This window comes from Oncorhynchus mykiss, chromosome 5 (assembly GCF_057628025.1).
Source record: "Oncorhynchus mykiss isolate SJ-2025 chromosome 5, ASM5762802v1, whole genome shotgun sequence".
Lineage (NCBI taxonomy): Eukaryota > Metazoa > Chordata > Actinopteri > Salmoniformes > Salmonidae > Oncorhynchus > Oncorhynchus mykiss.
In genome coordinates, this window is record NC_143026.1 from 53,967,520 (window position 1) to 53,981,826 (window position 14,307).

The 14,307-nt window shown below is 41.3% G+C and overlaps 1 long non-coding RNA gene across 3 annotated transcripts in view; it reads left to right on the forward strand.

Annotated features, from left to right (window-relative positions):
* The first annotated feature begins 1,075 nt into the window (after positions 1–1,075).
* The window catches only part of LOC149983514 (uncharacterized), a 45,591-nt gene continuing 32,359 nt past the window's right edge, over positions 1,076–14,307 (forward strand). For 2 of the 3 annotated variants that reach the window (XR_016496141.1, XR_016496140.1), the window contains exon 1: positions 1,142–1,281. This is a non-coding gene — a long non-coding RNA (uncharacterized LOC149983514). Of the gene's footprint in view, positions 1,282–14,307 lie in introns of all 3 variants that reach the window. The other variant, XR_016496139.1, reaches the window with a different exon arrangement.

The window sequence follows — 14,307 nt, forward strand, 5'->3', positions numbered from 1 at the left end:
TATGACGTCAGTGATCTTCAGGTTGGAGCTCTAGAAAGAGGCCTGAGATCCTGACTTGAAATTCTGAGTTGGATGACCGTTCAAAACGTATTTTCCCAGTCAGAGCTATTTTTTTCAGAGTTCCCAGTTGTCTTGAACTCACTGAAGTCTGAGATTGACAGCATGGCCAATGTATACAACCTTTTCTGGCCCATGTGTGTGAAATGTTTACCATTTTAAGCTTGGAAAAAAGACCCTTAAACCCAGACTTGGACCACACACCCTCTCCACCGAATAGCAGGGGAAGCAAAATAGTGATTGCTTTGTAATCCTTGCAGTGAGCCACTTATTCCTTCCAAACCACTCATTGTTGAATTTGTGGTTTCCAACTTGTTGTGTAATGTTTATGTCCAATGACCGATGAGCACCGATAAGTTTTATCTATAATTTCTCTTCATATGGCAAGGATTGAAAAGGAATTGCCAATAGATTGTCGACATGATTCATGATGATAACTGCTTGTCTAGCTTCCTTGGCGTTCACGTCACCAACAAGCTAACATGGTCCAAGCACACCAAGACAGTTCTGAAAAGGGCACGACAAAACCTATTCCCACTCAGGAGAGTGGCATGGGTCCTCAGATCCTCAAAAGGTTCTACAGCTTCACCATCGAGAGCATCCTGACGGGTTGCATCACTGCCTGGTGTGGCAACCGCAAGGCACTACAGAGTGTACTGAGTACGGCCCAGTACATCACCGGGGCCAAGCTTCCTGCCATCCTTCCTGTCATCCTCTGACACCAGGCGGTGTAAAAAATCAAATGGCTACCCATACTATTTGCATTGCCCCCCTTCTACACTGCTGCTACTCTCTGTTATCTATTGTGGCAAAGAAGGGGGTCGAGTGATAAATGGCAGATATGTGAGAGCAGAACTAATAAACGGGCTCTGCCCGATCACTAAAATGGCCACCCCTGTCAGAACTACAGATCACAAAATGTCCGACCTCCAAAACTACAAGTCCCAGAAGCAAGGGGAACCCTCAGAAGGTGGAGCCGACCCACAGATAAAGGGGCAAGAAAAACCAGGAAGAGAGAGAGAGAGTGCTGGAAGGATCTATGAACAATAGAGAAAGAGACAATAGAGATTGGCTGGATTTACCATGTATGAGCTGGATTGTTTTGGATTTACCTGTTGGTGTTTGGACCTGGACCTACCGAGAACCCGATTCGTGTACTGAACCCTGCTATCCTTGACCTCGCCTACGGCCTGGGTGGACCAGGACGGAGAAACAAACACACAGGTACTGTCCTGTTCGAAAGAACTCTCATTCTTGGGTGATTTGGTGACAGTTTACCACTTAATTTGTGACAAACGCTCCTAACCTTGAAGAGGTTTGCCACACTATGCATACTCACTTTAATAACTCTACCTACATGTACATATTACCTTGACACCGGTGCCCCTGCACATTGACTCTGTACCATTACCCCCTGTATATAGCCCCGCTATTGTTATTTACTGCTGCTCTTTAAACATGCAACAAATAATTTGACCAAGAAGTGAATATAAATCATTACTACATAGAATTGCAGGACATTTGTTTAAAACAGCCATAAAATCAAGCTTTTGATATGGTGTATTCATGCATCTCAATAAACAATAACCTAAATGCACTCCCATTGACAATTCCCATTTCCAATTGCCTACCCTGACATACCAAGCTAGAACAGGCCCTGCATCTCAACCAATAGCCGATGTAGGCTAAATATCCCAAGTAGGGCTACAGCAACTTCCGGAGAGGGTCTGGTTCCTTGGGAATCTCCTTCCTGATCAGTATGACAGCTGCGTGGTACCATGGTGTTTATACTTGCGTACTATTGTTTGTACAGATGAACGTGGAAATTGCTCCCAAGGATGAACCAGACTTGTGGAAGTCTATAATTTTTTTTCTGAGTTCTTGGCTGATTTCTTTTGATTTTCCCATGATGTCAAGCAAAGAGGCACTGCGTTTGAAGGTAGGCCTTGAAATACATCCACAGATACACCTTCAATTGTTTCAATTGATGTCAGTTAGCCTAAAGCCATGGCATCATTTTCTGGAGTTTTCCAAGCTGTTTAAAGGCACAGTCAACTTAGTATCCGTAAACTTCTGACCCACTGGAATTGTGATACAGTGAGTTATAAGTGAAATAATCTGTCTGTAAACAATTGTTTGAAAAAATACTTGTGTTATGCACAAAGTAGATGTCCTAACCAACTTACCAAAACTATAGTTTGTTAACAAGAAATTTATGGAGTGGTTGAAAAACAAGTTTTAATGACTCCAACCTATGTGTATGTAAACTTACGACTTCAACTGTATGTAGAATAGAGTCCAATTTGATGATTTAAAGTGTTATATTTTGTATATCTTTTGTTTGTGTGTTAATTCATTTGTATAAAATGTTCTTTGACACTTAGAAAGTGATACTACCACAAACAAGTTCCCCATACAACCACCAGTTAGTGCCACAATGGCGCTCATTTGGGGAAGAAATGTAATGATGTATTGGGTGAATGTTGTGCGTTATTAAAGCTTGTCTAAGTTACTGCCTAGATCCACCAGCCTGGACAACTGGACGACAGGTCCGGAACGACGACTGAAAGAAATTGTATAATATCTGTACATTATAGGAACACCTGAAATTACAAAAGTACAATGATTCATGTTTTGCTTTAGTTTTGAGATTAAGAATCAGTGGTAGACACCTTGCAAGTGCATAAAGAGGTCAACTGTACAAAAGTCATATGCCTGTTTGTTGAAACTATACTTTCAGTTCCTGTTGATACTATGTTCCAGTCTTACTTCTGCTGGCACATGATATCAATAAGAGGAAGAAGGATTGGGAAATTAACTGCCAATAAGGATATAGCTGAACTCCACCTAGCAGAGACCTCTTTGTATTAGCAACTGATAATTATGAATTTATGAGCTTATATGGTATTAAAGTTAAAGGACATCACCCTGGGCACGGTAAACCTCAGTAGGGGATAAAAAGGGTAAACCCCATCTTGAGAACTGAGTGTGTTACTTGCAAATTACTGTAAGTGTATACTCTGGGTTGCATTCCGGATTGCAATCGTTATTAAACAAACTAACCGCTGATCAAAGAAGTTTCCTGTGGTCTCTTGTATGGCAAAAATCCCTAGCACGATCCACAACCAGGACATCCCATGGCCATTCATGTGGTGGTCTGCAGCTTGCAGAAATCCTACCAGGTTAAACCACCAGAGGAGGACTGACATGATGATCCACAAAACAGGACATGTATTTCTGTGTGTTATGTTATAATTAAGTCTATGATTTGATATTTGATAGAGCAGTCTGACTGAACGATGGTAGGCAGCAGCGGGCTCGTAAGCATTCATTCAAACAGCACTTTCGTGCATTTGCCAGCAGCTCTTCGCAATGCTTCAAGCATTGAGCTGTTTATGACTTCAAGCCTATCAACTCCCGAGATTAGGCTGGTGTAACCAATGTAAAATGGCTAGCTAGTTAGTGGGGTGCGCGCTGAGAGCGTTTCAATCGGTGATGTCACTCGCTCTGAGACTTGGAGTAGTTGTTCCCCTTGCTCTGCAAGGGCCTCGGCGTTTGTGGAGTGAAGGGTAACGATGCTTCAAGGGTGGCTGTTGTCGATGTGTTCCTGGTTCGAGCCCAGGTAGGGGCGAGGAGAGGGACGGAAGCTATACTGTTACACTGGCAATACTAAAGTGCCTATAAGAACATCCAATAGTCCAAGGTTAATGAAATACAAATGGTATAGAGATAAATAGTTCTATAATTCCTATAATAACTACAACCTAAAACGTTTTACCTGGGAATATTGAAGACTCATGTAAAAAGTAACCACCAGCTTTCATATGTTCTCATGTTCTGAGCAAGGAACTGAAACATTAGCTTTTTTACATTTCTTCTCCAACACGTTGTTTTTGCATTATTTAAACCAAATTGAACATGTTTCATTATTTATTTGAGGCTAAATTGATTTTATTGATGTATTATATTAAGGTAAACGAAAAGTGTTCATTCAGTATTGTTGTACAAATACATTAAAAAAAAAGTTTTTTAAAAAATCGGCTGATTAATCAGTATCGGCTTTTTGTGGTCCTCCAATAATCAGTATCGGCGTTGAAAAATCATAATCGGTCAACCTCTAAAAGAAATCAGCCAAGACCTCAGAAACAAAACTGTAGACCTCCACAAGTCTGGTTCATTCTTGGGAGCAATTTCCAAATGCCTGAAGGTACCACGTTCATGTGTACAAACAATAGTATGCAAGTATAAACACTGTGGGACCACGCAGCCGTAATACCACCTAGGAAGGAGATGTGTTCTGTCTCCTAGAGATTAACGTACTTTGGAGTGAAAAGTAAAAATGAATCCCAGAACAACAGCAAAGGACCCTGTGAAGATGCTGGAGGAAACAGGTACAAAAGTATCTATATCCACAGTAAAATTAGTCCTATATAGACATAACCTGAAAAGCCGCTCAGCAAGGAAGAAGCCACCGCTCCAAAACCCCCATAAAAAAGCCAGACTACGGTTTGCAACTGCACATGGGAAGAAAGATCGTACTTTTTGGAGAAATGTACTCTGGTCTGATGAAACAAAAATAGAACTGTTTGGCCATAATGACCATTGCTATGTTTGGAGGAAAAAGAGGGAGACTTGCAAGCCAAAGAACACCATCCCAACCGTGAAACACGGGGGTGGCAGCATCATGTTGTGGGTGTGTTTTGCTGCAAGAGGGACGGGTGCCATTCACAAAATAGATGGCATCATGAGAGAGGAAAATCATGTGGATATATTGAAGCAACATCTCAAGGCATAAATCAGGAAGCTAAAGCTTGGTCGCAAATGGGTCTTCCAAATGGGCAATGACCCCAAGCATACTTCCAAAGTTGTGGCAAAATGGCTTAAGGACAACAAAGTCAAGGTATTGGAGGGGTCATCACAATGCCCTGACCTCAGTCCTATAGAAAATTTGTGAGCAGAACTGAAAAAGCGTGTGCGAGCAAGGAGGCCTACAAACCTGACTCAGTTACACCAGCTCTGTCAGGAGGAATGGGCCAAAATTCACCCAACTTATTGTGGGAAGCTTGTGGAAGGCTACCCAAAACATTTGACCCAAGTTAAACAATTTAAAGGCAATGCTACCAAATACTAATTGAGTGTATGTAAACTTCTGACCCACTGGGAATGTGATGAAAGAAATAAAAGCTTAAATAAATCTCTCTACTATTATTCTGACATTTCACATTCTTAAAATAAAGTGGTGATCCTGACCTAAGACAGGGAATTCATATTTGGATTTAATGTCAGGAATTGTGAAAAACTGAGTTTAAATGTATTTGGCTAAGGTGTATGTAAACTTCCGACTATCTGTATGTTCAGCTTCATTAACAAAATAACACCATTGTTGTAATAACACTTTAAACAGGTAGTTTGTCAATGTGTAGAATGTGTTTGTTTTGGGTCCACACTGGTAAGTTAACTCATGTAAATTAAACAGTCACAAAGGATTTTCTACTGAATGACTGGTCAGGGCATAGGACTTTCCATTCAGCTTCAGACAACTTTGATGTAAGGCTTGATCACACCTGTAGTGACTAATTATATCCGTCACGCACATAGTTGCTTATCCATTGTTCTCTAGATATATCAATGTAATTACACCCAGCACAATGTTGAAAAACAGAATGCTTCCCTACACTAGATCACATAACTAGATGAGAGCTGGATGTGATCCCAACGCTTCCACCAATGTAGTGGAAGAGAAAGCTTCAACAGGGACTCTAACCAGGGCTCATACGTAGCAAAGTGAACTCTAACGGCCGTTGCCATGAAAGCCCAGTAGACTTTTGGGCAGAGGCAGTAGTCCTAAAATGCTTGTGCATTCGGAAAGTATTCAGACCTCTTGACTTATTACATTACAGCCTTAATCTAAAATGAATCAAAAACTTTTTTCCTCGTTAATCCACACACAATAACCCGTAATGACAAAGTGAAACCAAGTTTAGAAATGTTTGCTCATTTGTTAAAAATGAAAAACAGAAATATCTTATTTATATAAGTATTCAGACCCTTTGCTATGAGACTCGAAATTGAGCTCAGGTGCGTCCTGTTTCCATGGAAACAGCTTGACTTGATCCACCTGTGGTAAGTTCACTTGATTCGACATGATTTGGAAAGGCACACACCTGTCTATATAAGGTTCCACAGTTGACACTGCATGTCAGAGCAAAAACCAAGCCATGAGGTTGAAGGAATTGTCCCTAGAGCTCTGAGACAGGATTGTATTGAGGCACAGAACTCTGGAGAAGGGTACCAAAAAATGGCTGCAGCATTGAAGGTCTCCAAGAAAACAGTGATCTCCATCATTCTTAAATGGAAGAAGTTTGGAACGACCAAGACTCTTTCTAGAGCTGGCCGCCCGACCAAACGGAGCAATAGCGGGAGAATGGCCTTGGTCAGGGAGGTGAATGGCCTTGGTCAATGAACCTGATGGTCACCATGACATGAGTTCCAGAGTTCCTCTGTGGAGATGAGAGAACCTTCCAGAAGGACAACCAGCTCTGCAGCACTCCACCAATCAGGCCTTTATGGCCAGATGGAAGCAACTCCTCAGTAAAAGGCGCATGACAGCCCACTTGGAGTTTTCCAAAAGGCACCTAAAGAATCTCAGACCATGAGAAACACGATTCTCTGGTCTGATGAAACCAAGATTGAACTCTTCGGCCTGAATGCCTAGTGTCACATCTGAAGGAAAACTGGCACCATCCCTACGGTGAAGCATGGTGGTGACAGCATCATGCTGTGGGGTTGTTTTTCAGCGGCAGAGACTGGGAGACTAGTCAGGATCAAGGAAAAGACGAACGGAGCAAAGTACAAAGAGATCCTTTATGAAAACCTCCTCCGGAGTGTTCAGGACCTCAGACTGGGGCGAAGGTTCACCTTCCAACAGGACAACGACCCTAAGCGCCTAGCCAAGACAATGCAGGAGTGGAATTTAATGTCCTTGAGTGGCCCAGAAAAGCCTGGACTTGAATCTCTGGAGAGACCTGAAAATAGCTGTGCAGTGACACTCCCCATCCAACCTGACAGAGTTTGAGAGAATCTGCATAGAAGAATGGGAGAAACTCCCTAAATACAGGTGTGCCAATCTTGCCTCAACTGGTGCTTTGTTAACAAAGTACTGAATAAAGGGTCTGAATACTTATGTAAATGTGATATTTCAGTTTTTTTTTACTTTGCAAAAAAGTCTTAGAACCGATTTTTGCTTCTTCATTATGGGATATTGTCTGTAGGTTGATGAGGGGGAAAAAATGATTTAATACATTTTAACATAAGTCTAATGTAACAAAATGTGGAAAAAGTGAAGGGGTCTGAATACTTTTTGAATGCACTGTATAACATGATTGACACGACTGTAATAATCATCATGAAACAGCCTTGGAAAAGCCATGTGTAAGCCATCATAATTCATTATTTTACATTTATTTTTTTGTCTTTTAGATCATAATGAGTATAATTACATGGACAGGGGGGGACCTGATCCTTGACCAGCACTCCAACTCTGAGATGCTTTATACGGCTAGGGGTCCTGGAGTGCTACAGGGTGTGACTGGGAAGCTAACCGTCTTAGATGATGTATGATTATTAGAACATTACAACACCAAATACCTGAAAACAGAAACATGCACGTCTACTGCTCCACTAGGGTTAAAACATTTAAAAAATAGTTTATCAAGGGTTTATCATTTCTATATTTATATTTATATATTTATATCCGGCAATTGTTTTGTTCTCTCGCACCATCGGACGCACAGATGGAAGTCCCCCACACTCCAACCAAACCCACACATAAACACAGACCCAATATCAATGTCTATGTACCCCTGGGACTTCGGAAAACACATTTCATTTCTTGACAAGTTTTACCGGTGAATGAGGACATTTATCTCGTCCTGTCACAAGGAACGAGGAAGGAAAGGCAAATGGCTTCGTCTTAACTCACGAGGGAAATGCCCTCTTCAGATGAACAAGAGACATGCAGAGATCTGGAGCCATCACCTGATTACATTAAATGGCCTCTTTATCAACTGGTTTCCACTAGCTACCACAGCCACAGAGTCAAAAAAGGTTAGGCATGAGATTAGCAGTGTGGTTAAGGTTAGGATTAAGGCTAGGGTTAGGTTTAAAATCACATTTGAAGAAGATACATTTTAGGAATAGGTAGGATTTATTACTCTGTGGCATTGGTAACTAGTGACGACCTTATCAACTTCCTGTTCAGACAGGAAATAAACCCTAAAGCCATGTACTGACTTCCTGTGAGTGATCAGTATCACTCAATTACTCTGTAGGAGTAAACATTGCATATCCATGATAACAAAAAAAGATGTGCTTTGTAGTTATGAAACATAATTACTGTGAAGGTAACTTGAACTTGTTGCAACGGGCAGCTGTTTTGGAATACATTAGAGTGTTGCACAGTGTATGAGTGTTGTACAAGCTCTACCAACGGCCCAGCCTGTCGTGGTACATATGGTTAGTCTGCACCACAGGATCATATGATCGAAGGATGTTCAGCTGCTCTCACTTACAAGAGTAAAACACCTCTCCATCCAAAGGTTTAAGGGATCATTCAGCAATTTTATATTTAAATATTTGTTTCCTTATCTTGAAAGCAGTCTATGGACAAGGAGGGACAACAATCCATACTTTTTCTGGTTTTGTAAACGAGCCACTGCCAACAAATGCTATTATTACACTGAAAATAAATATAAATGCAACATGCAACAATTTCAAATATTTTACCTAGTTACATACAGTTCATATAAGGGAATCAGTCAATTGAAATAAATTCATTAGGCCCTAATCTATGGATTTCACATGACTGGGAATACAGATATGCATCTGTTGGTCACAGATACCCACAGAAAACCTGTCAGTATCTAGTGTGACCACCATTTGCCTCATGCAGCTTGACACATCTCCTTCGCATAGAGTTAATTAGGCTATTGATTGTGGCTTGTGGAATGTTGTCCCACTCTTATTCAATGTCTGTGCGAAGTTGCTGGATATTGGTGGGAACTGGAACGCGGTGTCGTACATTTAGATCCAGAGCATCCCGAACGTGCTCAATGGGTGATAATGTAGGCCATGGAAGAACTGAGATATTTTCAGCTTCCAGGAATTGTGTACAGATTCTTGCGATATGGGGCCGTGTATTATCATGCTGAAACATGACGTGATGGTGGCAGATGAATGGCACAACAATGGGCCTCAGGATCTCATCACATTATCTCTATGCATTCAAATTGCCATCGCTAACATGCAATTGTGTTCGTTGTCCGTAGCTTAACCACACCGGCACCGGCACCATGGGGCACTCTGTTCATGATATTGACATCAGCAAACCGACACCATCTGCATGGTACATATGAAACTGGGATTCATCCGTAAAGAGCACACTTCTCCAGCATGCAAGTGGCCCTCAAAGTCAGTTACGACGCCAAACTGCAGTTAGATCAAGACCGTGGTGAGAACGACGAGCACGCAGATGAACTTCCCTGAGATGGTTTCTCACAGTTTGTGCAGAAATTCTTTAGATGTGTAAACCCACATTTTCATCAGGTATCCGGGTGGCTGATCTCAGACGATCCCACAAGTGAAGAAACCGGATGTGGAGGCCCTGGGCTGGCGTGGTTGGACGTAATGCAAAATTCTCTAAAATGACGTTGGAGGCGGCTTATGGTAGAGAAATTAACATAAAATGATCTGGCAACAGCTCTGGTGGACATTCCTGCAGTCAGCACAACAATTGCAAACTCCCTCAAAATTTGATTCACTGAGTTGTGTGACAAAACTGAGAGTGGCCTTATATTGTTCCCAGCACAAGGTGCACCTTTGTAATGATCATGCTGTTTAATCAGCTTCTTGATATGCCACACCTGTCAGGTGGATGGATTTTCTAGGCAAATATAGAAATGCTCACTAACAGGAATGTAACAAATGTGTGCAAAAATTTGAGAAAAATTAGCTTTGGAACATTTCTGGGATCTTTTATTTTAGCTCATGAAACATGCGACCAACACTTTACATGTTGCATTTATATTTTTGTTCAGTGTAGATTTTCTTTTTTTTACCATGTACTGTAAGTCAATCACAGGAGGTTGGTGGCAGCTTAATTGCTGAGGACGGGCTCATGGTAATGGCTGAAGCGGAATAAGTGGTGTGGTGTCAAACACATGGTTTCTATGTGTTTAATGCCATTCCATTAGCGCCGTTCCAGCCATTATTATGAGCCATCCTCCCCTCACCAACCCCCACTGGAGTTAATGTACCCCATTAAATATGGAATCAGCATTAGGAGAAACAGCGCCACTGGTCGCCCCCCAGCGCCTTTGTTATTGTTTTTGTTTTGTTGACTAAACAGAGGTGAGCAGTGTGGGATAAAAAAAATATCTGTACATATAAAGCTGTTCTATGCAATGAATGCATGCAATGAAAAAAAAAAAACTGTTTGTTGTTTGCAGTAGCTTCTTTATTGTTCTAATATCCCAAACAGACGTGGCAGTTTTACCGTTAAGGATTCCAGCTTTCATCATCTCTTAAATTGATTCAGTCACTCCTTGTCCATAGCCTGCTATTACGGTAAGGAAACAACATCTAAATACATACAAATGCTGAACTGTCCTTGACAATGTTACTTAGGTCACCCTACCTGGTCGAGAGGGGAAAATAATGTAATGAAACAACAGGGAGCACATCTCAAACCCGAGGTCCGGACTGTGCCGCAAAAGCATTTAAGCGGCAGAGTCGATTTCCGCACTTATAAACCTAGGGTCGTTACACTACTCCCTCCTTTCAAAGAGAGCGTCCTCTACGTCTTACAGGAACGCGCTCACCGGCTAAGCACACGCACTGTAGTGGATGCAAGGTCCGATCCCACTTCGGACACCAGTGTAACGAAACAGCAAGGAGCAAGTCTCGAACCCTCGACCTTCTAGCCCGAGGTCCGGCGCGCTATCGACTGTGCCGCAAAAGCATGCTCAAGCGGCAGAGACGATTTCCGCTCATGAACCCAGGGTCGTTACAATAATAACAATGGTTTCAATAAGGATTTAATAATAAAACCATGTATTTTGAAATCACCCCAGCGTGATTTGTAACATGAGAAATAGGTGTCAGAGAAAATAATTAATTAACTTTATGATTATTACTGTACCTTGTGTTCCCATCATGTATTTGAGGCAGAATAACTCAATTTCTCTTACAGGCCTAGTGTACACTTGATCACTATGGCTGACAAACTAAGAAAACATGCATGCATATCATATGAGTCTGCCAGTACATTTTTTCCATTGTCTGAGGCAGTAAATGGGTCGTTCCCAGAGCCGAAGCCAGGCTCTGGGTTTTAGTGAGGTCCGGACAGCCATTATCACATTGGTTGCTGTTGCTTCATTCACCACAGTCGATCTACAAACACATAGCCTATAAGCTATACAATTAGCTCAAAACACATTAACTCACAACCGGGATTCAAAACTGTAATTTAATACAATTTTGCAGACACTCTTATCCAGAAGCAATTAGGGTTAAGTGCCTAGGATATAAGGAGTTTTCCTATGACTTTGGCAGTGCATGGCCGGACAAACCATGTCTCAGGCCCTGGGATTGTAATTTTCCTGCAATTCAACAGTATTTGCTATGGGGCAGAGATACCTTTTGTTGATGCAGCTTTAAAGCGAATGTCCTGCAATTTGGCAAATTGTGCCATGAACCAGAGAGAAACAATTGCAGTTTTAAAGCTTGAATAACAGTGCATTTATGCTCAAACATTTTAAGGAGAATACAAGAAGTATTGGCTTTGAAAATGTATAATTGGTGGAGTACTGTGACCCTCCCAGGCCCATGTGGCCCAGGGTTAACCTTTTAATGCAGTGGGCTAAATCAGGGTCACACAGAGTGTTTCCTGGTAGTCTTAAACAAATCTACTTTGAAACCTCACACACATGGTTATGGGCTTAAAAAAAGAAGACACCTGAGCCATGTCAGATATAGAGTTGAAATGTATTCAATTTTGAGTTTGCATCCCAATATTACACTTGATATACATTACTGAAGACTGAAAACTGTTTGACATAGAAACAACAGATTTTCGGCAGTTAAAAAAAGAAAAAGTTCACTAATTATGAATTTATGACAAATATAAATAAAATTCCACCCATGAGGTCACTGGACTGGGACTTGATAATTTGACTGCAGGAAAGGGAACTATGAACATACATTGTAGATTAAAGAAAATGTCATATTTTTGTATACAAAAGGTCCTTAATATACCTACAGTAATAGTGGAATGATGGTGTTTTACAATATCTTTTCTCCCAAAAATGTATTGGGCACAGACAAAATTGTATTCTAATGGTGCAGCCTTCTAATTGGTCAACTAAAGATAGACCGTCTCATGTTGTCAAATTGACAATTTCTACACGTTTGACGCTTGCTCTTTGCTGGCCAACCTGACAACAAGAGATTTGCTGGCCCCAGTCAATTTGACAACAAGACACGGACCAATAAGGCTGCAAATTTAGAATACAATTTTCTGTGTGCCCAAAAATCTGTCCGCAGACCCCACTTTGAGAACCCCTGAGCTAATTTACCAATGTTTTTAACTGACATGGGCTAATTCAGTGACTGTCATTAACCGCGTTTCTATCCACAGTGTTTATGCAAGTAAAGTCATATCGTATAAAACAAAAATTCACAACAGCTGTGATGGAAACAGGATGTTTCGGTGTGATTTTATAAATGCAGATAGGTCATTTGTTCGTTCGACATGGTGGGATTTGTTTGTGTCTGTAAAATTAATTATACGGGGAATGGCGGTGGTAATGGAGTTATGATATGGTATGTAGTCCTCAGACTACGGCTCAGGAATCAATGCAGTTTGTTAGGCTACAGATTAAATAAATGATGATGAATTTCACAGGGTGGTGAAAGTGCACGGTGATGAGTTTGATGTTGCTTTCCAACAAATACAGAGGGTTTTATTCTGGTGGCATGATGATCGATGCTTGACTGCCGTTTGACAAATATTCTCGTTTTTTATGAGTTTTATGCATAATAATCTCATGTAGTCTAGCCAACCCACACAGCCTACCCGCACTGTATCTGCAAACTGTTGACTAGAGTGCAGGTGCCAAGACCAGAGTATGCACATTTGCTATTCAACGCAACAGTTTTTGTGACAAAACTATCCGTAGAGTTAAAACCTGCGATAACCGACAACTGCATAGCATAATCATTGCTTTGGTTTAGGCGATGTTGGAGGTATAATAGCATTGGAGCTGTCAAATCGGTGAGCGGCTGCTCTTGTGGTTGTCACACAAAAAAACACCCATCCCTAAATCCCACCCATGTTAGAAGTTCAGAACGAGAAAGGATTGAAAATCATGAAACAAAAGGATTTATATCAGCCTAACCACATTCCAGTGATTGAATTTGTAACAAGGCTGCATGGGATTTCTACTAATGTGACTTGGTGCATCTAGTGGCAATGTCCGCGATAGGTATATTGCCTTCAGAAGGTATTCACACCGCTTGAATTTGTTTTACAAAGTCTTGCCATAGATATTCAAGCCGATGTTGTCAAAACTGTAACGAGTCCACTCAGGAACATTCAATGTTGTCTTGGTAAGCAACTCCAGTGCCTTCGGAAAGTATACAGACCCCTTGACTTTTTCCACATTTTAAAATGGATTAAATAAAAACATTTCCTCAGGAATCTAACACTACACAATAATGACAAAGCAAAAACAGGTTTTAGAAATGTTTGCTAATTTATTTTAAACAGATACCTTATTTACATAAGCATTAAGACCCTTTACTATGAGACTCAACTGAGCTCAGTCGCATCCTGTTTCCATTTATCATAATTAAGATGTGTCTACAACTTGATTGGAGTCCACCTGTGGTAAAATAAATTGATTGGACATGATTTGGAAAGGCACACACCTGTGGTCCCACAGTTGACAGTGCGTGTCAAAGCAAAAACCAAGCCATGAGGTCGAAGGAACTGTCCGTAGAGGTCTGAGACAGGATTGTGTCGAGGCACAGATCTGAGGAAGGGTCCCAAAAAATGTCCCCAAGAACACAGTGGCCTCCATCATTCTTAAATGGAAAAAGTTTTGAACTACCAAGACTCTTTCTAGAGCTGGTCCCTCGGCCAAACTGGGCAATCGGGCGAGAAGGGCCTTGCCAAAGCGCACCTAAAGGACT